The sequence below is a fragment of the Pseudorca crassidens genome, chromosome 1 (genome assembly GCF_039906515.1).
Source record: "Pseudorca crassidens isolate mPseCra1 chromosome 1, mPseCra1.hap1, whole genome shotgun sequence".
In the NCBI taxonomy this organism is placed as follows: domain Eukaryota; kingdom Metazoa; phylum Chordata; class Mammalia; order Artiodactyla; family Delphinidae; genus Pseudorca; species Pseudorca crassidens.
Window position 1 is genome coordinate 140376074 of NC_090296.1, and position 25086 is coordinate 140401159.

A 25086-nucleotide genomic window follows, 5' to 3' on the forward strand; every position below is an offset into this window, starting at 1 on the left:
TCTAATGAGAAAAAGAAAAGGAGAGCTCAAAGAAGTACTCCTGAATCTGCATGGCTTGGCAGAGTTAACAGAAATCCTGGACTGTATAGCACGGGGAACTATATTCAATATCCTGGGATAAACCATGATGGAAAAGAATATAAAAAAAGAAGGTATATATATATATATATATATATATATATATAACTGAGTCATTTTGTTGTACAGCAGAAATTAACACAACATTGTAAATCAACTATACTTCAGTCAATCAACCAATAAAAAGAAATCCTGGTGGGCTTCCCTGGTGGCGCAGTGGTTGAGAGTCCGCCTGCCAATGCAGGGGACACGGGTTCGTGCCCCGGTCCGGGAAGATCCCACATGCCGCGGAGCGGCTGGGCCCGTGAGCCATAGCCGCTGAGCCTGCACATGCGGAGCCTGTGCTCCGCAACAGAAGAGGCCACAACAGAGAGAGGCCCGCGTACCGCAAAAAAAAAAAAAAGAAAGAAATCCTGGTGACGCCCTGGGACTATTTCTGCACCCCAATATGCAGGGATTAAAACCTGAACTCTGCCTACAAAGGCATCATGCAGAGCCTGGCAGACTGTTAGAGCAAATGTCTCGCTCTTCCTTCCCTTCAAACCACCCTACCTACCTCCCCACTGGCATCTCGGCTCCCGACACACAAACACCCTTCTGGGCTGTCCCTGGGTCTATTCTGTACCTGTTATACCTCTGGAGTATTTCTTTTCTTTCTTGTTCAAAAGGTTATTTGTTCCACAGAAAGAGCTTTTCTTTTCCAAAATCAGAACAGGGTGGACAATCTGCTTTCTAAATACCTACTGAGCCTTTCTGCCAGAGGATGCTGCTGGACAGTGCCACCAGCATGACGGTTTGGAGCACAGAACGCCTTCCTGGCAGCCTCAGAGGGTGCAGCCAAATGAGCTTGCTCTGGATCCGCCGCACAAAGGGCACAGCTGATCTCTTTCCAGCCTGGCCTCTGCCCATTAATTAGAACATCCCAGAAATGCTTAAATTCACCTCCCATTCTCCCCACCCCATCTCATCCACACTCTTTTTTTCTCTCTAATGATAAAGCTAAGCGCCCAGGGGAAGGAAGGGCAGAGAACATCTCACGAGCATCTGCCGTGTGCTCAACTCAGAGCTGGAAGCTTGACATTCATTCAGTCCTTACAAGGACCCTCCAAGGTGGGTACAGTTATTGTTCCATTGTAGAGAAGGAGGAGCTGAGGCAGGCTCAGAGAGGTTAAGCAACTTTCCCAACGTCACACAGCTAGTGTTTGACAAAGCTTAGCAGTTGAGTCCAAGTCTTTCGATTCCAAAGCCCATGCTATGTGGCCTATAGGACAAAGGACCAGATTGAACTGCTCCACTGTAAACTCCTTGAGAACAAGAACCACACTTTAAATATTGCTATATTGCCCGCAACACCCACCAAAGAAAAGGCACTCAGTGTGTGATGAAAGAATACAAGCATGAACAATTTTAACAAAATAAGAGATTCTCCTTCTTCCTTCTTGAGGTGGTCTGTACCCTGATTTGTTAAGTTTTACAATAAAACTAAATGCAGAGAGACCCCAGCAACCAAGGAATGTTAGCTTTTAAAACAGAGCAATCCCTGGCACACCCCATGAAGAGCTACACCCGTATGCTTTAATTTCTACCTTTCCGCCACCCGGTTAGGAAACTATATTCCTTCTTTTGGTCCTCCATTTATTTATCTTAATGGAAATAAGTCTTGGTGTCCCCTGTCTGTTACATGGATTGGAAAGGAAGCATGGTGCAATGACAAGGACCAGGCTGCTGGCCAGAATAGGTTCCAATCCCAGAAAACTACTCAGTCTCTGTGACCTTCCTGAACTTTCACATGGGGTATTACACCATCCTCCTTGCCTCACCAGGTAGGGAGGACCAACTTCAAAAATTAAGAGTGTACAGCCAGTGTTATTCGTTCTTAAAAGGGGAGTGTATCAGTTTGCCAGAGCTGCTATAACAAAATAACACAGACTGGGCGACATAAACAACAGCAAATTTTCTCCCAGTTCTGGAGGCTGGAAGTCTAGATCAAGGGTGTCGCTGAAGTGGACAAGCTGACTGTCATCCAAGAGTTTTCCCAAAAGGGAGTTCTTATCTCAGTAAGGATAACCGTAGGAGGCAGAAGAATGGCCTCCCAAACATGTCCTAATCCCTGGAACCTGGGGATATGCTACTTGACATGGCAAAAGGAGCTTGCAGGTGTGATTAAGGAAAGGATCTTGACATGGGGAGGCTATACTGGGTTAACTGAGTCGACCCATTGTAATCACAAGGGTCCTCATAGAAAAGAAGAACACAAGGAGAAATCTGAAAATGGGAAGCTGATGGATTTGAAGATGGGGAAAAGGCCACAAGCCTGGGAATGCAGCTGGCCTCTAGAAACAGGAAAAGATAAAGGACCAGGTTCTCTCCTCGAGCCTCCAGAAGGAACACAGCCCTGCCAGCACCTTGATTTTAGCTCAGGGAGCCCCACTTCAAACTCCTGCCTCCAGAACTGTAAGATAATACATTGGGTTATTTTCAGCCACTAACTATGTGGCAATTTGTTACAGCAGCAACAGGAAACAAACATAATAGCCCAGCCCCAGGTCTGGCTGGCACCCTAAATCAGGTTTCATCAGTCCTGCAACACAAGTCTCTCTCCCATTCCCCAAGGGTTCCAGATAGCAAGCAGAGTGCTTGACTTATCTGCAAGGAGAAATCTACCTGTAAGTCCTCATCTTGGCACGGCCAGCACCTCCTATCCCACATTAGGCAGACCAGCACCTCCTATCCCACATTAGGCAGACCAGCTGCACGCATGCCCACAGTAGGTACAGCCATGCCAATAACTGGGTCTGTTGGCTAGAACGTCCTCTTTCTTGGACAGTATTTGGAAGGTACTGACAACATTGCCTTCTGAGAAGCTCCTTTTTCTGGGCCTACTTCGCTGACCAACACCTCTTAAGAGTGTTAGATGTGTTCTTTCTTTAGAATTGTGACTATTAATAAGTAATGCATTTAAAGCACTTAAAACACAGCAAGCACTCAACAAATTTCAATTATTATCACTATTATTATCATTATTGTTAATAGATTCAATCCAGTTACGTTCAAGTACAGTGGGTTTGGGGGTCTTTTCTCTCTTCAATGTGGCTTCATTTTGTCACTCTGCTCTTTATCCCCTGGTGTTTAAATTTCAAGTATTATCACTATTATTATCATTATTGTTAATAGATTCAATCCAGTTACATTCAAGTACGGTGGGTTTGGGTGTCTTTTCTCTCTTCAATGTGACTTCATTTTGTCACTCTGCTCTTTATCCCCTGGTGTTTAATTTTCAAGTTCTCAAGGGAAGCCTCACCCCTTGTGCTGACTGCTCAGTGGTAATTATACAAAGATCAGCTGGAATCGCTGTTGGATGATCCTTTTCAATAAATGAGAAAATGTATGTGAAGCTGCGAGTACAGTGCCTGGCACAGAATGGAAACTCAACAGTGTTTGTATTCTCACTTATTAATTCTCTGTTGTAGGTTGAATTGTGTTGCCGCAGAATTCACATGTTGAACCTCCAGTGCCTCAGAATGTTGACTGTATTTGGAGACAGGGCCTTTAAAGAGGTGATTAAGTTAAAATGAGGCCCTCAGGGTGGACCCTGACCCAATCTGATCGGTGTCCTTATAAGAAGAGGAGAACCGTGTGGGGAGGCATCAACAGGGCAGCCGTCTGCAAACCAGGGAGAGAGCCCTCAGAGGAAATGAAACTGATGGCACCTTGATCTAGACTTCCAGCCTCCAGAACTGGCAGAAAATTTGCTGTTGTTTATGTCACCCAGTCTGTGTTATTTTGTTATAGCAGCTCTGGCAAACTGAAACACTCCCCTTTTAAGAACGAATAACTTCCATATCTCTGGACAGCAGGAAGCTGCTGTAGTATGACTTAAAAGAAGTCCCTGATCCCTATATGGGCCTGGAAATCTCTGTTTTGTGAGGCAAGGATGTATATTTTCCCAGCAAGGCTTGGCTGCTGTGCCTGGCACTCAGGAGAGGGCTTCTCACTTCCTGAGGAAGGAGGTGTCATTAGTTGCACAGACAACCCCCCTGCCCCCTGCCCGCAAGAGCCCTGCACGGAGAGGAGAGTCATGCATCGTAACCTTGCAGAGGAAACACCGCTGGCACCTCGGATATGGAGAACTGTAAAATTGCAAATGACAGATTCGTGACTCCCCTGAGGGAATAAATAGTGAGAACAGATGGGCCCCAAGGCTGGGAGATTTCATTTAAATCTTAATAACATTTTGATAGTTTAATGGATGTGGTGAGAAAAGAATAGCAAACCAGTACCAAACACAGTTTGCCCACCCTGATGTTAACCCAGGAGGATGCCTCATGAGGAGAGGCATAACAGGGCTACAGGGACAAACTATTTCCTGTGGGGTTTAAAGCATCCTCTCTGAACTGGCAAAGCTTGTGATGGGGGTGATATCCAGAGCAACACAATGCACCCCATTTTCCCTATGCAACAGTCCTCCGCACGGTCCTGGGTGACTTCCAGGTAAAGGAGTAACCTAGGAACAGGCAGGGGACACAGACCATGTGTGCTCAGAGCTCAGGAGGGTCTCGCCTGGAGATGGCTTATCTAGCGAATCCAGCCTGTTCCCAATTCATCTCTCCCTGCTCATCTCTGGAGACTGCCAGTGAAGACATGCCCAATATAGAGAAAAGAATACTGGACGAGGAGTCCAAAGGCCTGGGTCACAACTCTACCACACATCAATCATGAGACATTGGATGAATGACTCAGCTTCTCTGTAAAGTGGAAATAATACTTCCTACCTTGCAAGAATTTTTGATAAAGTGCAAACGAGGTCTAGTCTTTGGAAACGGTAGGCAAATAACTGGTACTCAACACAGGCAAATCCCCCCATTTGTGTCTCAGAAATAGCACAATGTGCACAGACGCCCATGAGTGTTACCGCATGGGTCTTGGCTTTCTAGGTTATTCCTGGATAAACAAATGCGGGCTCTATGGTTTGATGGCCCACGCACACCATCTCTTCCTCAGGCTCTTATTTAAATAGGTGTCTTGGAAAGTACAGGACTGAGAAGAGATGAAAGGTTGGGGAAGATGAGCCCAGATACAAAGTGTCTTAACTGGGACGTCCAGTTCTGTTAAATCACTCAGAGAGACAAAACAAGCAACTGGAAGCAGCAGAAAGGATGGACAGCGAGCCAGAACTGGGGGTGCCAGCTCTGCAGCAAGTGTGCCAGCAGAGAGCAAGCAGGGGACTGGTGCCCAAATGGCTCACAAGGCATAAGGATGGAGCAGAACCAACCCATCAAAAGAAAGCTGAGCAGTTAAAGATGATTCAGATGGGGAAATCAACCTCAGGCACCCCTGCTTTCTCAACTGAGTCCTCAGGGAGGATGTCTGGGGACCCCACTTGTGAGCAGCATGACTTAAGCCCTGATAGAGGGGAGGGAGGGCATCTTTGATGAACACCTACTCTGAATCAGGCTCTGTGCTCATCTTATCTGCATCAACAACACCACTGGTCTTATATCTATGAAATATATTTATAGTACCTGACATAATGGGGGTTTAAGCAAATGGGGCTGTTTAGCACATCTTGGGAATACAGTCTTTTGTAGTCAGACTCCTGGACAAGCATTACTTTTAAAGATATTAATATAAATAGATGCTTTCCTGAGGTGGGTGGAGAAGGAGAGGGAGGGGCAGAGAGGAACAAATCCCCTGATTGCGATGAGGCCCGGCGTGTTTCAAGAGAGCTGATGCTCTGATCTCAGCTGTTTTCATTTTTAAGCCAACTCTCTTCCCTTCTAGCTAGTGGGTGATCTGTCTGGTTTGCCCAGCTGTTGAGTCCACCTTCAGAAAGAAAGTTTTAGAAATTAAAAGGTAAAAATTATGAGAGAATACGAGAGATGTGAAAGACAAAGAAATGAGGGAATTCCCTGGTGGTCCAGTGATTAGAACTCCATGCTTTCACTGCTGAGGGCTCAGGTTCAATCCCTGGTCGAGGAACTAAGATCCCACAAGCCTCGCAGCACGGCCAAAAAAAAAGAAACGAGATTCCACCCAAGAATTAGGGGTGACTTTAGAAGAAAATAAAAACGACAGAAACAGAAATAATAACTGAAAGTTTACTCTTTCACTGGGTCACAACCCTTGCCTGCACATCAGGATCACTGGGCAGTTCCTTTAAAAAATTCAATTTCCCAGCCCCACCTCTAGAGTCTGGCTTAAGTAATCTCAGGAGAGTTAGGAAATTGGTTGGGTTTTTTTTTTTTGGTTTTTGTTTTTTAAAATAAACTCCTCAGCTGATTCTGATATACAGCCAGGATTGAGAACCATAGCACTGGATAAAAATTTACCCAACGTGAAGAAAATCTTGACTCTTCAAACCAATAGTGTTTACTAAATTCTAAGCAAAGTTAGCCCCACACTGACACTTTTTTTAATTTCAAAGAGAAAATGTTAAAATAAGTTATTAACCTAAGAACAAACATTAGTTGTTAGACTATTTCCCTGCCACTTTAAACTATAGGAGATAATTTGTAGGAATCTTAAGGGAGGTTATATATTGTAGAGGTTAACAGTTCAGGCTCCAGAATCAGGAAAGTCTTGACTAGGTTTCTCTGCCTTTACTACCTGAATCATCTTGGGTAAGTTGGGAAGGTTAAATGAGATACTACATTTAAAGTAACCAAAGCCTAGCACATAACCCTCAGTAAGGGGTAGTTTTTATTATTTTATTTTTCTATTATTTTATTATTATTTTCATATTTTCATTGTTTTAAAATACAAACTTTATAGAGAGACTGAAAATAAACGTTGAATAAAGAAATATACCATGTTCTGTAATGCCAATTCTCACCAAATTAATTTGTAATGTAACTACATAAATACAAATGTAATTTGTAATGGAATTAAACTGTAATTCCTATCCAAACTCCAAATGCACTTTTTTAACTTGGTGTGATGAGAAAAACAATACTTGTTTTTCTGAGTTGCTGCCCAGGCATTTTATGGTATGATAACCTTGCTCACACCCAGATTCTGGACATATAGAAAAGGACTAAGTTTAAGATTCCCTCCATAAGTTCCTGCTTTGCTTTTTCCACGGTACCTTGTAAAATAACCACTTAGAGTTAAGTCCATGAAAAATTAGTGACCTCCATCCCAACCACTTTATAAGCAATAGGTGCTTACTACATTGTTCTCTGTTTCCTGCTGGATCAGGACTTGGGACAGAGGAGTGCCCTTCTCCCCACCCCCACTGTGGCCCCTCGGTCCTTTGTGCAGGTGTATTGAAATTGTGCCTTCAATCAAAATGAACCCCTAAGTTCCCCTTCCCAAAAGTGGGAGCTCAGATGCTGAGGGAGCCACCTGCCGACCCTGGGTGGGTGACTGGTGCCCCCTCATTCAGCAGGTCATAATTGGCATATTCTTAATTCAGTACACCAGCCCTGGCTTCTCAACACATCCGGCCACATGATTCAGTAACTCATCTGGAAGAATAAATGGGTGAAAATATCCAAGGAACATTTTAAAAGTAAGAATGAAGAGGGATTTGTACCTCCAGACATTAAAACAGAATATAAAACTATAATAATTACATTAGTCTGAGGCAGAGAGATCAAATAGAACAAAATATACAGGTGTCTTTTCAACTCACTGGGGAAAGAAGGAGTACTCATTAAGTGATACTGAAGGAACTGATTAACAACAGTTAAAACAGACTAAAATAGAGATAGATCCCTACCTCACACCATATGTCATAATAAAGTGAAAATGATTAATAGATTACATGTAAAATTAAAATAATAAAAACAGTCAAAGTTTACAGATGAATACTTTTCGGATAAGGAAGGACTTCTTAGCATGAAAGAAATTTAACTGAAAATATTGGCAATATATGAAAATTAGGTTGCTACGTGGTAAGAGACCATATAAGTGCAAAATTAAAGGCAAACAGATTGGGGAAATGATTACAGTAATTATGAGAGTCACTGATTTAATAACCTCCATATACACAGAGCTTTTACTGACAAATATGGAAAACACTAACTCTCAATTTTAAATGGACAAAGGACATGGAAAGACGATGCTTAGAAGAAGAAATACAATTAGTCAATAAGCAAAAGTGCTCAATCACATTAGCAATCAAATACACAAAAAGTAAAATATTTTCTCAGCTAAGAGATTGACAATGTTTGATCTTTTTAATAATAATACTGCAAGCAAGGATACATTGAGGGGCGTTCATACATTGCTAGTTGTAGGGTAAATTAGCACAGACTTTCTGGAAGGTAACTTGGCAGCATGAATAAAGAGCTTTATCATTTATAAGTTTTATTATTTTCCAAATCTTATTCAATAACAAGTACTACTTTTCAAATCAGAAAAAAAATTAGTAAGCATGAGGAAACCAACCACCTGATGACAAACTTAAATAGTCACTAATTTCACCAATAGATTTGGGTAATTTCAAATTTCCTTGCTAACACAAATTTTGGAATAAGTCACCTTATGTGTATTACTGAATATGTTCATAACAACCAGAGCCAGAAGTGGGATTTGTCATTTGTTAAATTCAGGCAGCTCACCAAGCAGCCCAGACTTAAACATGAGAACAAATGAATTGCTCACCATAGCTTTGTACTCACATCTCAAATGACTGACTACCTTAGGTACATCTTACCTTCTTTCCACATCCACTTTAGCCATTGAATCTCTCCCTGAGATTAAGAAAAGATTTATGATGAAAAAGATAGCTCTTACCATCGGGAAACTCTTCCTCCCCTAGAAATGCCAACCCTTTGCTCCTTGCAAAGATATGCTCTGTACCAGCATTTTATTTTGGACCCCACCTTATCCTAAAACAATGGAGCATCTTGGCTGAGCAGCCCACAGAGGATTCCATCTGCTGCTGGCCAGACAGAAGCTGGGGATTAGGAGTAAACACTGGGAGCCCCAAGCGGATCAGCCAGTGTGTCCCTGCCCCTCCCCTAAGCTTTATGCTTCCTCCCGTGGAGCCTTCTGTACCTTCCAAAGCCCTCAATGAATGGGCTAGAAAAAGGTTCTTTTCTTCCCTTGGCACTTTACTGCCATGCATGTTTCCCTGCTAGCATGGGCTACTCCATTAAGCCTCCTGCCTGTCAAAATTACTAGACTCAAAGTAGGCACCAGGCTGTATATCTTCATTGCCTCAAACTCCAGAGGACACGTCAAGCCCTCCAAGTCCAATCCACTCCATCAGTACCACAGGGGAGTGGAATGTCTGCTGGTACAAAATGCCCCACATCCCCTCCTTGCAAGCATCCCCAGTCTCCACAAGGGAGTCTCTCAGGGTCCCTTCACTTGACTTCATGGGGAGCAAAAAGTCTTTCACCTCAAGCAAGTACATCCTACAGGCCAAGATTCCAAAGATTATGCCTTCCTTTCTATCTCTATAATTATATAGACCTGGGGGCTTAGAGTTGAGGGTTCCACGACCAGTTTTGTTATTGTAGGTCTTTTCCTTCTTTTGTGTTTCTTGCCTAGAGAAGTTCCTTTAGCAGTTGTTGTAGAGCTGGTTTGGTGGTGCTGAACTCTCTCACCTTTTGCTTGTCTCTAAAGGTTTTAATTTCTCCATCAAATCTGAATGAGATCCTTGCTGGGTAGAGTAATCTTGGTTGCAGGTTTTTCTCCTTCAACACTTTCAATATGTCCTGCCACTCCCTTCTGGCTTGCAGAGTTTCTGCTGAAAGATCAGCTGTTAACCTTATGGGGATTCCCTTGTGTGTTATTTGTTGTTTTTCCCTTGCTGCTTTTAATGTTTTCTTTGTATTTAATTTTTGACAGTTTGATTAATATGTGTCTTGGCGTATTTCTCCTTGGATTTATCCTGTATGGGACTCTCTGTGCTTCCTGGACTTGATTAACTATTTCCTTTCCCATATTAGGGAAGTTTTCAACTATAATCTCTTCAAATATTTTCTCAGTCCCTTTCTTTTTCTCTTCTTCTTCTGGAACCCCTATAATTCGAATGTTGGTACGTTTAATGTTGTCCCAGAGGTCTCTGAGACTGTCCTCAGTTCTTTTCATTCTTTTTTCTTTATTCTGCTCTGCAGTAGTTATTTCCACTATTTTATCTTCCAGGTCACTTATCCGTTCTTCTGCCTCAGTTATTCTGCTATTGATCCCATCTAGAGTACTTTTAATTTCATTTATTGTGTTGTTCATCGTTGCTTGTTTCATCTTTAGTTCTTCTAGGTCCTTGTTAACTGATTCTTGCATTTTGTCCATTCTATTGTCCATTCTATCTCCAAGATTTCGGATCAACCTTACTATCATTATCCTGAATTCTTTTTCAGGTAGACTGCCTATTTCCTCTTCATTTGTTAGGTCTGATGGGTTTTTATCTTGCTCCTTCATCTGCGGTGTGTTTTTCTGTCTTTTCATTTTGCTTATCTTACTGTGGGGTCTCCTTTTTTGCAGACTGAAGGTTCGTAGTTCCTGTTGTTTTTTGTGTCTGTCCCCAGTGGCTAAGGTTGGTTCAGTGGGTTGTGTAGGCTTCCTGGTGGAGGGTACTAGTGCCTGTGTTCTGGTGGATGAGGCTAGATCTTGTCTTTCTGGTGGGCAGGTCCACGTCTGGTGGTGTGTTTTGGGGTGTCTGTAGACTTATTATGATTTTGGGCCGCCTCTCTGCTAATGGGTGGGGTTGTGTTCCTGTCTTGCTAGTTGTTTGGCATAGGATGTCCAGCACTGTAGCTTGCTGGTCGTTGAGTGAAGCTGGGTGCTGGCGTTGAGATGGAGATCTCTCGGAAATTTTTGCTGTTTGATATTATGTGCAGCTGGGAGGTCTCTTGTGGATCAGTGTCCTGAAGTTGGCTCTCCCACCTCAGAGGCACAGCGCTGACTCCTGGCTGCAGCACCAAGAGCCTTTCATCCACAGGGCTCCTTAATTTGGGATGATTGGTTGTCTATTCAGGTATTCCACAGATGCAGGGTATATCAAGTTGATTGTGGAGCTTTAATCCGCTGCTTCTGACGCTGCTGGGAGAGATTTCCCTTTCTCGTCTTTGTTCTCACAGCTTCCAGGGGCTCAGCTTTGGATTTAGCCCCGCCTGTGCGTGTAGGTCGCCGGAGGGCGTCTGTTCTTTGCTCAGACAGGACGGGGTTAAAGGAGCCGCTGATTCGGAGGCTCTGGCTCACTCAGGCCCGGGGGGTAGGGAGGGGCACGGAGTGTGGGGCGGGCCTGCGGCGGCAGAGACCAGCGAGACGTTGCAGCCTGAGGCGCGCCTGTGCGTTCTCCCAGGGGGAGTTGTCCCTGGATCCCGGGACCCTGGCAGTGGCGGGCTGCACAGGCTCCCCGGAAGGGCGTGTGGCTAGTGACCTGTGTTCGCACACAGGCCTCCCGGTGGCGGCAGCAGCGGCCCTAGCGTCTCATGTCTGTCTCTGGGCTCCGCACTTTTAGCCGCGGCTCGCGCCCGTCCCTGGAGCTCTCTCAAGCAGCGTTCTTAATCCCCTCTCCTCGCGCACCAGGAAACAAAGAGGGACGTAAAAGTCTCTTGCCTCTTCGGCAGTTCCAGACTTATCCCCGGACTCTCTCCCGGCCAGCCGCGGTGCACTAACGCCCTGCAGGCTGTGTTCACGCCGCCAACCTCAGTCCTCTCCCGGCGCTCCGACAAAAGCCGGAGCCTCAGCTCCCAGTCCCGCCCGCCCCGGCGGGCGAGCAGACAAGCCTCTCGGCTGGTGAGTGCCGGTCGGCCCGATCCTCTGCGCTGGAATCTGCCCGCTTTGCCCTCCGCACCCCTGTTGCTGTGCTCTCCTCCGCGGCTCCCAAGCTCCCCCACTCCGCCTCCCGAAGTCTCCACCCGCGAAGGGGCTTCCTAGTGTGTGGACACTTTTCCTCCTTCACAGCTCTCTCCCGCTGGTGCAGGACCCGTCCCTATCCTTTTGTCTCTGTTTAGTTTTTTCTTTTGCCCTACCCAGGTACGTGGGGAGTTTCTTGCCTTTTGGGAGGTCTGAGGTCTTCTGCCAGCGTTCAGTAGGTGTTCTGTAGGAGTTGTTCCACGCGTAGATGTATTTCTGGTGTAGCTGTGGGGAGGAACGTGATCTCCGCGTCTTACTCTTCCGCCATCTTCCCGGAAGACCCCCACGACCAGTTTTGATACCTCTTGGAAAGTCATGAGAATGGGACAGGGACCCCAGTTATTTGTGGCTCAGTTTAAAAGGCAGAGTACCTAAGACTTCTTATTTTCAGATTTGCACTCTAAATGCCTATTCTGGGACAACAGAAAATTCCCACTAAACATCCTGTTACGTAGTTAACTTGCTTTGATACCTCAAATTATTAGTCCCAGTTCTCCTCCCCCACATAATATAATTATAATCCACATTCTTAGCCATGTAATGTTGCAGTGTTTTCCACTGTGAGAGGCATGTACTTCCCCACCTCACTGATGTGGGGTTTGGCCATGTGGTTCGCTTTGGCCAATGAAATGTTAGCAACAGGATATGCACAGAGGCTTTCAATGTGCTTTTACAGTTTGGCATCTCTCATGTCCTCCTATCATTTGCCATGAGAAGGACATGTCCCTAGCAGCTGCCAGTAGCATATACGTAGCTGGATGAGAGTCACACAGAGCAGACCTGCACCTGAGCTGCAATGTGAAGGAGAGCCCCTCCAGCTGACTGGCAAACTCACGAGTGAGATAAATAATATTTGCTGTGTGAGCCACTGAGATATTTGGGGATATTTGTTACGCAGCTTTATTATTCTCACACAGTAATAGCTGACTAATATTCTTGCTATCTGCCCAACATTATGCTAAGCACTGTAGTACCTCATTTAGTTTCTTTCTTTTCACAACTGTATGAGATAGAGCACTATTAATATTATCTTTATTCTATAGATAAGGAAATTGAGGCACAGAGCATTCAAGCACAATTAGTAAGTGAAGGAGATAAGCTTCAATCCAGTCATCTGACCACCATGGAACATAAAACAGAAGGAGAGAAAGGTGTAGCTCTGTGCTCTTAAGGTCTGTACTCTGGGGCTGACCTTGGACTCAGAGCCACAAGGCCCTCAGCACAAGACTGACCAGATCCCAAAAGCTGAAGCAACTTTTCTAGCTTTGTCAGTGCATACAGAGAGAATGAGACAGGCTTCCCTTCCAGAATGCATTACCTGTCCCTGAACTTTGAGGAGGGGAAGTCCCACGGGGAATTCTAAGCAAGGAACAATCCTACCTTTGTGAAGAGCAGCCATCCAATGTTCTGCACGGGATTGCACAGCACATCTCATTCTCTGCCTGTTATTTGATTCTCTCTAAGCAGATATCTCCGGCTTTTTTCTTTTAAAAATGATTACACAATTGCCAGCTGCTGGGATTATACAAATAACCTGATAATAGCAAAGCAATATGCTGTCCAGTGTTCAAACACTGCCACACAGCAACAAAGCAGCCTGGGGTGCCACTTCTCATTCACAGCCTGCAAACAGAAGTAGCACAGGTGAAAGCCACCCACGCTCTCTGTTTCAGGGGAACAGAGTAGCAGGATGTTTGGTCCCAAGATGGATTTTTTTTCTCTTCAACTTCCATGATGTTCTGTGCACAGGGAGAATGCAAAGTCACGTCCTTTGGCAGAATAACTCGTCAATATAATTCAACGATGCACTCCCTTCTTTAACCAAAGTTAGTACCCCTGATGGGCAGCAACAGGTCTTCAAGTTACAGACAAGTCAGCGATTCAGAGGACAAGGATTGCATCTTCCTTGCCTACCACTAACCCCAGTGCCTAGCACAGTGGGCAGTCAATCAATATTTGTTGAATAGATAGATGTAAAAGGGATTTCGGGGGCGGAGGGGAATCCACCTTTGAGTTTTGCATATTTTAATTCTTAAAAAGCAAGAATAGGGCAAGCAAGGACAGGGTTAAGAAAATCGGAACCCCTTAGAAAAGAAGGAATGTTGAAGACACAGCCAGACTTTAAAGTCTTTGACACTCACCAACAAAGCTAATACTTTATCATCTTTATTTCAGCAAAAGTCAGCTCAGTGTTTGTGGCAGACACCTGGGGTTCCCTGCCCAGCAACCATGTCCCCTTCTTTTTGGTAACAAGTCCTCAATTTCCCTTTGAAGAACTCCCCATTCCTCACTCCATGTGGAACTCATAGGGTGGCCTCCAGGACAGGGAGGTGACCCCACCTGGGCCAGGCAGATTTCCTTCATCCCTGAATGGGAATCTTGATCTGGGCACCCAAAGCCAGAAAATGGTGGGGAACTCAGCCCCTTGGGAGGGTTTCCAAATAGCCCATCTATTTGCAAGGGAGCAGGCTGGACTTTCCACAAACAGACTGCAGATTTCCCCAGAACACAACATGGAATTAACATCAGTACTCCAGCACTGCATTCCATCGTTTTGTTCTTTCAGCTAAGCTCCTTCTTCTGAATCCTTATTAAACACTAGCACAGAGCAGAGGAGAGAACTCCAAGCTGGAAATAGGGTCTCTGATCATAAATCTGCCATGGGAAATAATAAGTTACCTCCCCTGTTGGGGCCTCAGTCTCTCCCTCCATAGTATTAAGGGGCTGGGATTAAATAAACACAAAGGAGCCTTGTGTGCTGGGTCAATAAAAATTGACCCTTGGAAGCTCTGGTTCTTGGCAACACAAAACTCACATTGTCAGGGACAGTGAGGCTTGGAGTTTAAAGCAGTTAATCCCCTGGCTGGATGACTCAGACAAAGAGGATTAACCCTCAGAGGAGAGAGTCATCATCCAAATATAGAGCAATCCCAAGCACACACATTAGAAAGGAGAAGCACCCCCGCCTTCTCTTGCAAATTCCAGTTCTCTAGCCCTGTTGGTGAGCTGTTCGATTATCCCTCCAACACCCCAAGGCCAAGGTGTTAGACCCTCTCTATGTTCCTCTACCACGCTTCTCAATTCTCCAATCCAGGGTTACAGCATTTCTCCTTTGAAATACACAGGTTTGTTAAAGGTACTCCAAGTTTGTTAAATAACTAACCATTGAGCACCCAGTGTGCCAGGGACTCTTAAAAGCCAGAGCTATGGAGGTAGACAAGATGATACAGTCCCAGCTCTCAGGGAGTTTTTCAGTCCAGAGGGAAAACACCTATTGAGTGCCACATACCCTACGAAGCACTAGACAACCATCATCTCCTCAATAAATGCCCCTCAATAACCCCTGAAAATAGATCTTACTATAACCATTTTACAGATGAGGAAACTGAAGCTCTGAGAAGTTAAACTACTTGCCCAAGGTTATACAACCTACAAGTATCAGACAGAGCTGCTTGGTTTTAAAATGCAATGGGACATAGAATGTGCAACACCAAGAGTGAACCCTAAGGTAAACTACATACTTTGGGTGATTATGATGTGTCAGTGTAGGTTTATCAATGGTAACAAACGTACCACTCTGGTGGGGATACTGATAATGAAGGAAGCTATGCATGTTTTAGGGGCCGAGGGATGGGAAATCACTGTATCTTCCTCTCAATTTTGCTGTCAACCTAAAACTGCTCTAAAAATAAAATCTGTTTTAAAATGATAGCATCATTTGTAAATGAAAACAATCCTATTTACAATTGCATCAAAAAGAGTAAGTACCCAGGAATAAATTTAACCAAGGAGGTGAAAGACTTGTATACTGAAAACCACAAGACGTTAATGAAAGAAACTGAAGAAAACATAAATATATGCAAAGATATGCTGTGCTCATGGATTGGAAAAATCAATATTAAAATGTCTATTACTACCCAAACCAATCTGCAGCTTCAATGCAATCCTTATCAAAATTCCAATAGCATTTTTCAAAGAAATAGAACAAATAATCCTAAAATTTGTATGGAACCACAAAACAACAACAACAACAACAACAACTTGAATAGCCAAAGTAATCTTGAGAGAGAAGAACAAAGCTGGAGGCACCACCTCCCTTATTTCAAACTATACTACAAATCTACAGTAACCAAAACAGTATGGTATTGTCATAAAAACAGACACATAGATCAATGGAACAGAACAGAGAGCCCCAAAATAAACCCAAGCATATATGGCCAATTAATGTACAACAAAGGAGCTGAGAATATACAGTGGGGAAAGGATGGTCTCTTCAATAAATGATGGTGGGAAAACTGGACAGCCACATGCAAAAGAATGAAACTTGGACACTGTCTTATACCAGACACAAAAATTAACTCAAAATGGATTAAAGATTTGAATGTAAGACCTGAAACCATAAAATTCCTAGAAGAAAATATAGGGGATGAGATCCTTGACATAGGTCTTGGCAATGATTTTTTTAATCTGACACCAAAAACAAAGGCAACAAAAGCAAAAAAAAAGTGGGACTACATCAAAATAAAAAGCTTCTGTACAGCATAGGAAACTATCAACAAAATGAAAAGGCAATCTACCAAATGGGAGAAAATATTTGCCAATCATATATCTGACAAGGGACTAATATCCAAAATATACAAAGAACTCATACAACTCATTATCCAAAAAACCAAACAATCTAATTTTTAAATGGGCAGAAGATCTGAATATACATTTTTCTAAAGAAGACATACACATGACCAAATAGACACATGAAAAGATTCCCAATGTTACTAATTATCAGGGAAATGCAAACCCAAACCACAATGAGATATTTCCTCATACCTGTTAGAATAGCTATTATCAAAAAGACAAGAAATAACAAGTGTTGGTGAGGATGTGGAGAAAAGGGAACCCTTGTGCACTGTTGGTGGGAATGTAAATTGGTGCAGCCACTATGGAAAGCATGCTGGAGGTTCCCCAAAAAAATTAAAAATAGTACTACCATATGATCCAGCAGTTCTACTTCTAGGTATTTATTTGAAGAAAATGAAAACGCTAACTCAAAAAGATATATGCACCCCCATGTTCACTGCAGCACTATTTACAATAGTCAAGATATGAAACAACCTAAGTGTCCATCAAGAGATGAATGGATAAAGGAGATGTGGTACACATATACAATGGAATATTATTCAGCCATAAAAAAAGAATGAAATCTTGCCATTTGCAACAAAATGGATGGGCCTTGAGAACATTATGCTAAGTGAAGTAAGTCAGATGAAGAAAGGAAAATACTGTATGCTCTCTCTTACATGTGGAGTCTAATAAATAAATGGCCAGTGAAAGTCTGGCCACGTCCCACACCAAGCCCTTTGGGTATCTACACTACAGCAACAGGGACCAAAAGACCAAATTCACCTGTTAGTTACTTTGAAGTTTCAGTGGATGGTCAAATCTACAAACTAGGATACACATAACCAACTTACCTGGAGAAGTCAGCCTCATCAAAGGCATATATGCTATGTTATGTGGTGGTCAGGCACATGCCACCAAAGGTAGAACTTATGTCCTGGAAGATTTCCTCACTTGCCCAGCACTGTTCTCAGCACATAAGATGCTAGATCATACTGCATAATACAAATAGATCCAACACTCTTAATTATTTATGTAATTTATGTGGCAAGAACTTCCCAGGTTTTCAGGATAAAAAATTATTATTTTTTAATGATATGGGATGCTACAAGATATCCCCATCGTTCTGTAGAATTCAGAAACAATGTGAAAAGAAATGGAAAATTTTGAACTTCAGTCTTTTCAGAGTGCATATGCTCCTGGAATAGTCATCAGAGGAAACACTGGCTGTTTAACCTGCCACACTTTTCTGCATCAAAGAAGCTCCTAGTTGTTTATCCATTCTATATATAAAAGCTTACATCTGCTAACCCCCCTCTCCCACTCCACTCCTTCCCCAAACCCTTGGCAACCACCAGTCTGTTCTCCATGTCCGTGATTCTGTTTGTTTCATAGATAGGTTCATTTGTGTCATATTTTAGATTCCATATATGTGACATCATATGGTATTTGTGTTTCTCTTTCTGACTTACTTCACTTAGTATGATAATCTCTAGTTGCATCCATGTTGCTGCAAATGGCATTATTTCATTGTTTTTTATGGCTGAGTAGTATTCCACTGTATATATATACCCATTCATCTGTCAATGGACATTTAGGTTGTTTCCATGTCTTGGCTATTGTGAATACTGCTGCTATGAACATAGGGGTGCATGTATCTTTTTGAATTACAGTTTTGTCTGGATATATGTCCAGGAGTGGGATTGCTGGATCATGTGGTAATTCTAACTATCTAGAATTATTGGACTCTTTAAATATTGTGCAGTATAACTATTTTAACTATTAAAAATAAATTTAAATATTAAAATAAATGTTAACAAATAGGAATACAATGGTTTTTAAATATTTATTTATTTATTTATTTGGTTGTGCCAGGTCTTAGTTGTGGCTGGTGGGCTCCTTAGTTGTGGCATGCAAACTCTTAGCTGTGGCATGTATGTGGGATCTAGTTCCCTGAAACAGGGATCCAACCAGGATCCCCTACATTGGGAGTGTGGAGTCTTAACCACTGCGCAACCAGGGAAGTCCCAATACATTTTAAGAAAAAGAAAATAAGCTCCTAGGAAACAGGCAACCCAACAGTCAGCCCAGAGGTACCTTTTTAATATTTATGTTATCGAGAAGCACTCTTCTTGATCCTCCGCAATGTGTTCCCATAAGCTTATGAGAAATTGCTAATTAAAATTTCAGGCTCTGTATTGATGAAGGTGGACTAACCACTGTAACAAACTCTAAAATGTCAGTAGTTTAACGTAGACAGAGCTTGCTTCTCGCACATGAGACAGCACCAAACAGGGCCAGCCAGTGGATGGGAAAAGAGCCTGGAGGAGGCAAATGGAGGTTCACCGGCCAGGCCTGGAAGTGATACCCATCACACCCATTCTCATCACATCAGCAGATCTGTCACAGGGCCATACCTACTTGCAAAAGAGGCTGGGAGATGGAGTCTGTGTGCCTAGAAAGAGTAGGAAGCAGGTTTGATAAAGAGCTTGCCACTGTCTGCCACTGGCTACAAAACCACATACAGTTGTTACTCAGTATCTGCAGGGGATTGGTTCCAGGACACCCATGGATACCAAAATCCAAGGATGCTGACATAAAATGCATAGTATTAGCATATAACTTACACACATCTTCCTGTATACTTGAAATTGTCTCTAGATTACTTTTAATACCTAATACAATGTAAATGCTATGCAAATAGTTGTGAACTTGATGTAAATGCTGTGTAAATAGTTACCGGTGTGCAACAAACTCAAGTTTTGCTTTTTGGAACTTTCTGGAATTTTTTTTCCAAGTGTTTTCAATCCATGGTTGAATCCATGGACGCAGTACCAGCAGACCCAAAGAGCCAACAGTACTTAATATGGTTATTTCCAAATAAAGAACATAATTCAAAATGCTTACATAGATGGTGAGATTATAGGTGGATTTTCCTTTTCTTTTCCCAATTTTCAGGATTATCTGTAATGTGGTTATAATATATCCAAATGGTGGTGAGAATAGGAAAGGGAGGAAATCCCCTAATTAGTAACTCATGAAACAGTTATGGATGGACCCACATTATCCAGGCAACTGCCTGAGAAGTAGTGGCAACACTGCTTCCCTGGTCCCCTTGCAGCTCTCCTCTACTCCAAATACGGAAAACAGAACTTTCTGCTCTGTTTGTTCTGGGCAGCTATGGTCTAGGACTTCTTTATATTTACTAAATATTTTCCACACTCTCTTGGGTCTTTGTGTACCTTAAAGCATCTCCGAGACATCAATCAGAATTTCCACAGGTGTTGTTTCTCTTAACTGGATGGATGTCTGTGATGGAAGCTATATCAGACTTCTGATCCACTCAATTCACACACGGTCAAGCCTTGTAGAGGAAGCACAAGACAGTAATTATCTCACCACTCAAAGGACCCTTTCAAGGAGCCAAGACAACAATCAGCTCTTCTGAGTATGTTAGTGGTTCCTGAGTTTTTTTCCTCCTTGGCACACATGATGATAACCTTTAAACACCCAAAAGGAACTAACACAACATTGTAAACCAACTGTACTCCAATAAAAATAAAAATTAAAAAAATAAAAAACAAGAAGCTCCAGTGGGTATCCATGCCACTTCCCACCATTGCCCTCTCCCCCCTTTACCCCCCAGCCAACACCACCGTACCACCTCATCAGACTGCCTGTTGTTCCCAGATCAATCGAGGACTTTCAGGTCTAGGTGCCTCTCAAACTATTTCCTCTACTAGGAATACCCTTCTCCTCTCCAGCACCCACCTGGAAAACTCCTACCCATCCTTCAAGGCTCAGTTAAGCAATGTCCCTTTATGCTGTCCAGTAGTGTTTTTGGCTCTCCGTCTTCTCTCCTCATGCAGCAATAACCACTGCTTATAGTCTGTGCTCCCACAAACATTCACTCAGTATATATCTCTGTGACATCATCTTCTCACCTTATAGTCTAATTATTAATTAATGAGCTCCCCAACAGCAGAGCCCAAACACTGCAGCCCTTATAGGTCCTGGCAACGGAGGAAACTTGGTCCCCACCCAAGTCATGGTCCTACTTCCCTAATGAACCAGAGGTGTAGGGCCAAGAATATGTGACCATGTGAGCTCTCAAGCTACGAAAAAATGATATGAAGATGTTGTGGTCTGTTCCCTACTTTTATTGTGTAAATTACCCAGGGATCTTGTTAAAATGTAGGTTCTGATTCAGCAGGTCTGGGGTGGAGCCTGAAATTCTACGTTTCTAACAAGTTCCAAAGTGATGCTGGTGCTACTGGTCCAGGGCACATACTTTGAGTGGCAAGGGCCTGAGGTTTGTTTGCATGGGCACATGATACACCTGGGGCAGCAAGACAGGCAAACGTCAGAGACCCCTGCTTCCAGGGGATGGAAGGTTTTGGAGACAGAAAACAGATACCCTTCCAATAAGAGAAAAGCTTAAGAGACAAGGCCTAGAATGTAGCAGTGGCTCAATAAATACTTGGAAAAGAGTCTAGAATAAATGAAGCCAGACTGTGCAGAGGGACATAAGCAGATTTCTCTCAACTCATCCTTGGGGAAGACAGGAAACTGGTCTCAAAGTTATAGAAGAAACTGAGTTATAAGCCATGGAGTACTGAGTTAGGGACCATTACTATCAAGGACATTTTCACAGTTAAAATATCTCCAGCTTCAGGTAAGTACTGGCCCTGAGGATACAGGTAGGTCAGGTGGACACGTGAATGTAGGAAAATGGCTCAGAGGCTGGGAATCCATTTGGATCCAGTTCCTTGTTTAAGCCCCTCAGGTAGTAGCCAGATATTTGCAAACTCCCTCTAGGAGACTGTGGGTCATAGCAGCAGAAATGGGAGAGGACGGAGTCAAGGTCATGGGTTGAGGCCCGGGGCTGCGCCTAACCAGCCTTCATGGACTTGGTGAGGAGGGAACACAGGGCACAGGGCAAAGAACATGTTCTAGAGATTAAGCAGCCCTGCATTTGAATCCACTCTGCCCCTTAGTAAGTGCTAACCTTTGGGCAAGTTATTTAACTTCTCTGAGCCTCAGTTTACTTGATGATAAAATGGAGACAATAAACCCCCATTTCATAGGCATTGGGAGAATTAAATGAAATCATATATGCATCATAATCATCATTATTGCCACATGATCAGACTACAAGCTCCTAGAGGAACCACATATAATGCATATATGTGTCCTCAGTACAAAGCTAAGTTTGCTGTAAAATTAAACTTCTCTGCTGTCTCTATTTCTTTATCTGTAAAATGGGAATAAAACAGATTTACAAGCTGCTTATTTGAGGGTTGTTGTGAGAATACTGTTGTTGGAATTCCACAAATGTTGAGCAAACGCTGGTGGTGATCCTTATAACCTCAGGGTGACTTTTCCCTCTGATTCCCAGATGGGCAAGCCCTAAGCATTCCCTCGTGTTTCCAAGGTGAGACCAGAGGGGGCAGACCAGAGACCTGAGCAGGCTACAGGGCATCTGGAGGTGACAGGCTCAGTCTGGAGCAGCAGCTGCTGTAAATGGACCTCAGCCAGTCATTGGATTGAGGATGTGGCATTTAATACTATCTGCCATCAGTGAGCTCTCACTAGGAGACAGGTACTGTTCTAGGCCCTTAATGCAAGTTAACTCATATCTCCTTCCCCATAACGCTACAAAGTAAGACTATCATCATTCTGATTTTACTGACTGGGAACCTGAGGTACAGATTGTGAAATGACTTGCTCAAGATCTCACGTGAGTAGGAAGCAAGGCCAGGTCGGGAACCCAGGCAGACTGACGCTGGAGCTCTTTGCTCTCTACCTTCTCAAAGAAGCTCAAGAATCCAGGAATGACTAGAAGGTCGAGCCAGTCAGAAGGGACCTTACTTGTCTAGAGGAAATGGGCTAAAAATCCCAGGATATCAACCTGGCAGTGACACAGATGAACCTGAGAAACTTGATGGGAATAACCTGGCCTGTGAGAGCTCTACCTGGTGCCCCCAGATCCCACACACTGGGCCACTGTGGAAACAGGAGGCCACCAACCCCGTGATGTGAGGACAGGGGCCCAGCACAGCTTCTCTGCCAGAGGTGGGCTGGTACCACCAAAAGAAGACAAAGTCACCCATCATGGGGAGTGAGAGGAGAGCTCAGCTCAGCATCCCACCTGTTTCCATACTGCTCCTACCCTTTCTCATCAACCTCTTCATCGCCTCAGGTGGGCTTATCTTCTACCACTTTAATTTTGAAGCTGCCACTTTTACATTGCTTTCCCAGAGCTTCCCTTTCCTTAAAGCTTAATTTTTATGCTTTGCTTTAAAAAAAACTCAAAGTGGCTGCATTTAACCCACGGACATTTAAGCAACCACAGGTGGGTTGCATTCATCACTCATCCTAGGGACAGGAGTGGAACCGAGCCCCTTCAGCCCTCCAGGGCCAAGGTCAGGAGCTCCTGACATGGCCGTGACCTCTTTAGCCCTATCCCCAGGGCCCAGGACTCTGCCCGGAGCAGGGCAGACCCCACAAGGCCATTTCCTCTCTCTTGGAGCTGACCATGTGCCCGCTGGGCTCCATTCCAGCACCATCTGCTTCACCCCAGATCAGGAGAGAGGCCACTGTCAGATTCTGCGCACTGCAGGAGAGCAGGGCCCAAAGGCAAACCAGGAGCCGCTCTCACTGGGCCTGGGCTTTGGTCACTGGCAAGGGAAACCCCAGAGAATTTTTCAGAGGAAGTTGTTGGGGAGCCCAACCAGGCTCTTACCTGCCTGAGAAAACTAACTGTGCTGTTTCAGAGGGCTTCTAAGCATGACAATGAAGGGGGCCCAGGCCTCATTTCCTGTTCTCTCTCTTTTTAAAATTTTTTTAACTGAGGTATAGTTGATGTCCAACATTATATAAGTTTCAGGAGCACAACATAGTGATTCACAATTTTTAAAGCTTATACTCCATTTGCAGTTATTATAAAGTATTGGCTATATTCCCTGTGCAGTACAATATATCCTTGTGGCTTATTTATTTTATGCCTAGTAATTTGTACCTTTTAATCACCTACCCTTATCTTGCCCCTTCCCCTTTCCCTCTCCCCACTGGTAACCATGAGTTTGTTCTCTATATCTGTGAGTCTGTTTCTTTTTTGTTATATTCACTGGTTTATTTTTTAGATTCCACATATAAGTGACATCATACAATATTTGTCTCTTTCCGTCCGACTTATTTCATTAAGCATAATACCCTCCAAGTCCATCCACGTTGTTGCAAATGGCAAAATTTCATTCCTTTTCGTGGCTAATATTCCATTGTATATATGTACGGCATCTTCTTTATCCACTCATCTGTTGATGGACACTTAGGTTGCTTCCATACCTTGGCAATTGTAAACAATGCTGCTGTGACCATGGTCTCTCTTGATCTCTACCCTCAGACAAACATATTGCTGCAGGCCTGACTTGGGATCTGGTCCTTTCTCTAGTGTTAACTGACTGTAGGACCTTAAACAAGTCATTTCCTTTTCTAGACTCAACTCCCTCCTTTGCCTAGTAAGGAGTTTAGATTCCTGCTGTCCCTTCAGCTCTGAAACACTAAGATCCTAAGTTCAAGTAAATCCTTCCATTGTCCTAAATTTGTGCGGGCCCAGAAAGGAACCTGACTATGAAATACTTATTAAAACAAACCTGAACACATGGGGGTATTGATGGATGGACATGTCTTCGTTGGCAGGTTTCTGTCCTGGGGACAGACTTGAAAACTCACGCCTCTCCCTGCTTACGTGAGTTTTAGATGCCAAAGTGCCTGCCAACACGTGTATCATCTGGGGTTGACGTATGAAGCAGTTAATGGTCCCCAGCTCCCAGCTTGAACAGCCAACTGCTACACCCAGGCATCTGTAATGCAAGAAGGCCCCAGATGTCTGGCAAAATTACCTTCTCTTGCATCTATGCAGAACTGGAAGAGAAAGAAATGAGGTTGTTCAACCACTTGTCCAAGGGTACTTTTGTCTGTGATTTCTTTGCTCTGGGCCTCAGGTTTCCCATCTGTAAAGTGGAAATGGGAGAGAGGACATGGCCTACATGTTCTAGCTCCTGAAAGCAGTTCAGAACTCTATTTCTGGGGGGTTACAGAGTCACCAGGTAGGGGACAATTTTCAATTGCCTTTTGGGGGAAAAGAAAAGTCAATGCTACTCTCTACCCTGCTGCCCAAGACAGAAGCAACCTCTAAAGACTGAAGGAAACACGAAGTGGGTGGGGCAGGAGCTTCCATAGAAAAAGAGAAATTCAATAGGACCACAGGCTTCTGTGTGGGCAGCTGAAAGAGGGAATACATGGTGTGGGTGTTCATTGCCAGGGTAGGAGACACTGTTGGGTGGGCTATAATCAATGGTCAAGACAACAAGGGAGCTTTGGCCTTTGCTCCTGATGCATCTGAGAGCTCCAAAGGAAAACTGACTCTATGTTCCTTGATCTAGAGGAGGCCAGAATGGCGGCGAAGGCAGGGAGGTGGGGGAAAGAGAAACCGTGAGCTGCTGAGTACTTACTAGAGGCCGAAGGCTCATCACTGTCACTCACATTCCCACTTCTTGCCCAGGCCAAGAAGAAGAA

At 43.8% G+C, this 25086-nt stretch overlaps 1 protein-coding gene across 3 annotated transcripts in view; it reads right to left on the bottom strand.

Annotated features, from left to right (window-relative positions):
* SV2B (synaptic vesicle glycoprotein 2B) overlaps positions 1-25086 on the bottom strand; it is a 199556-nt gene that overhangs the window by 166859 nt on the left and 7611 nt on the right. Inside the window, exon 2 of one of the 3 annotated variants that reach the window (XM_067695895.1) lies at positions 19749-19870. The exons of the other annotated variants lie outside the window; for them this stretch is intronic. The gene's annotated coding sequence lies outside the window, so the exon portion shown is untranslated. The remainder of the gene's footprint in view (positions 1-19748; positions 19871-25086) is intronic. 3 annotated transcript variants of the gene reach the window in all.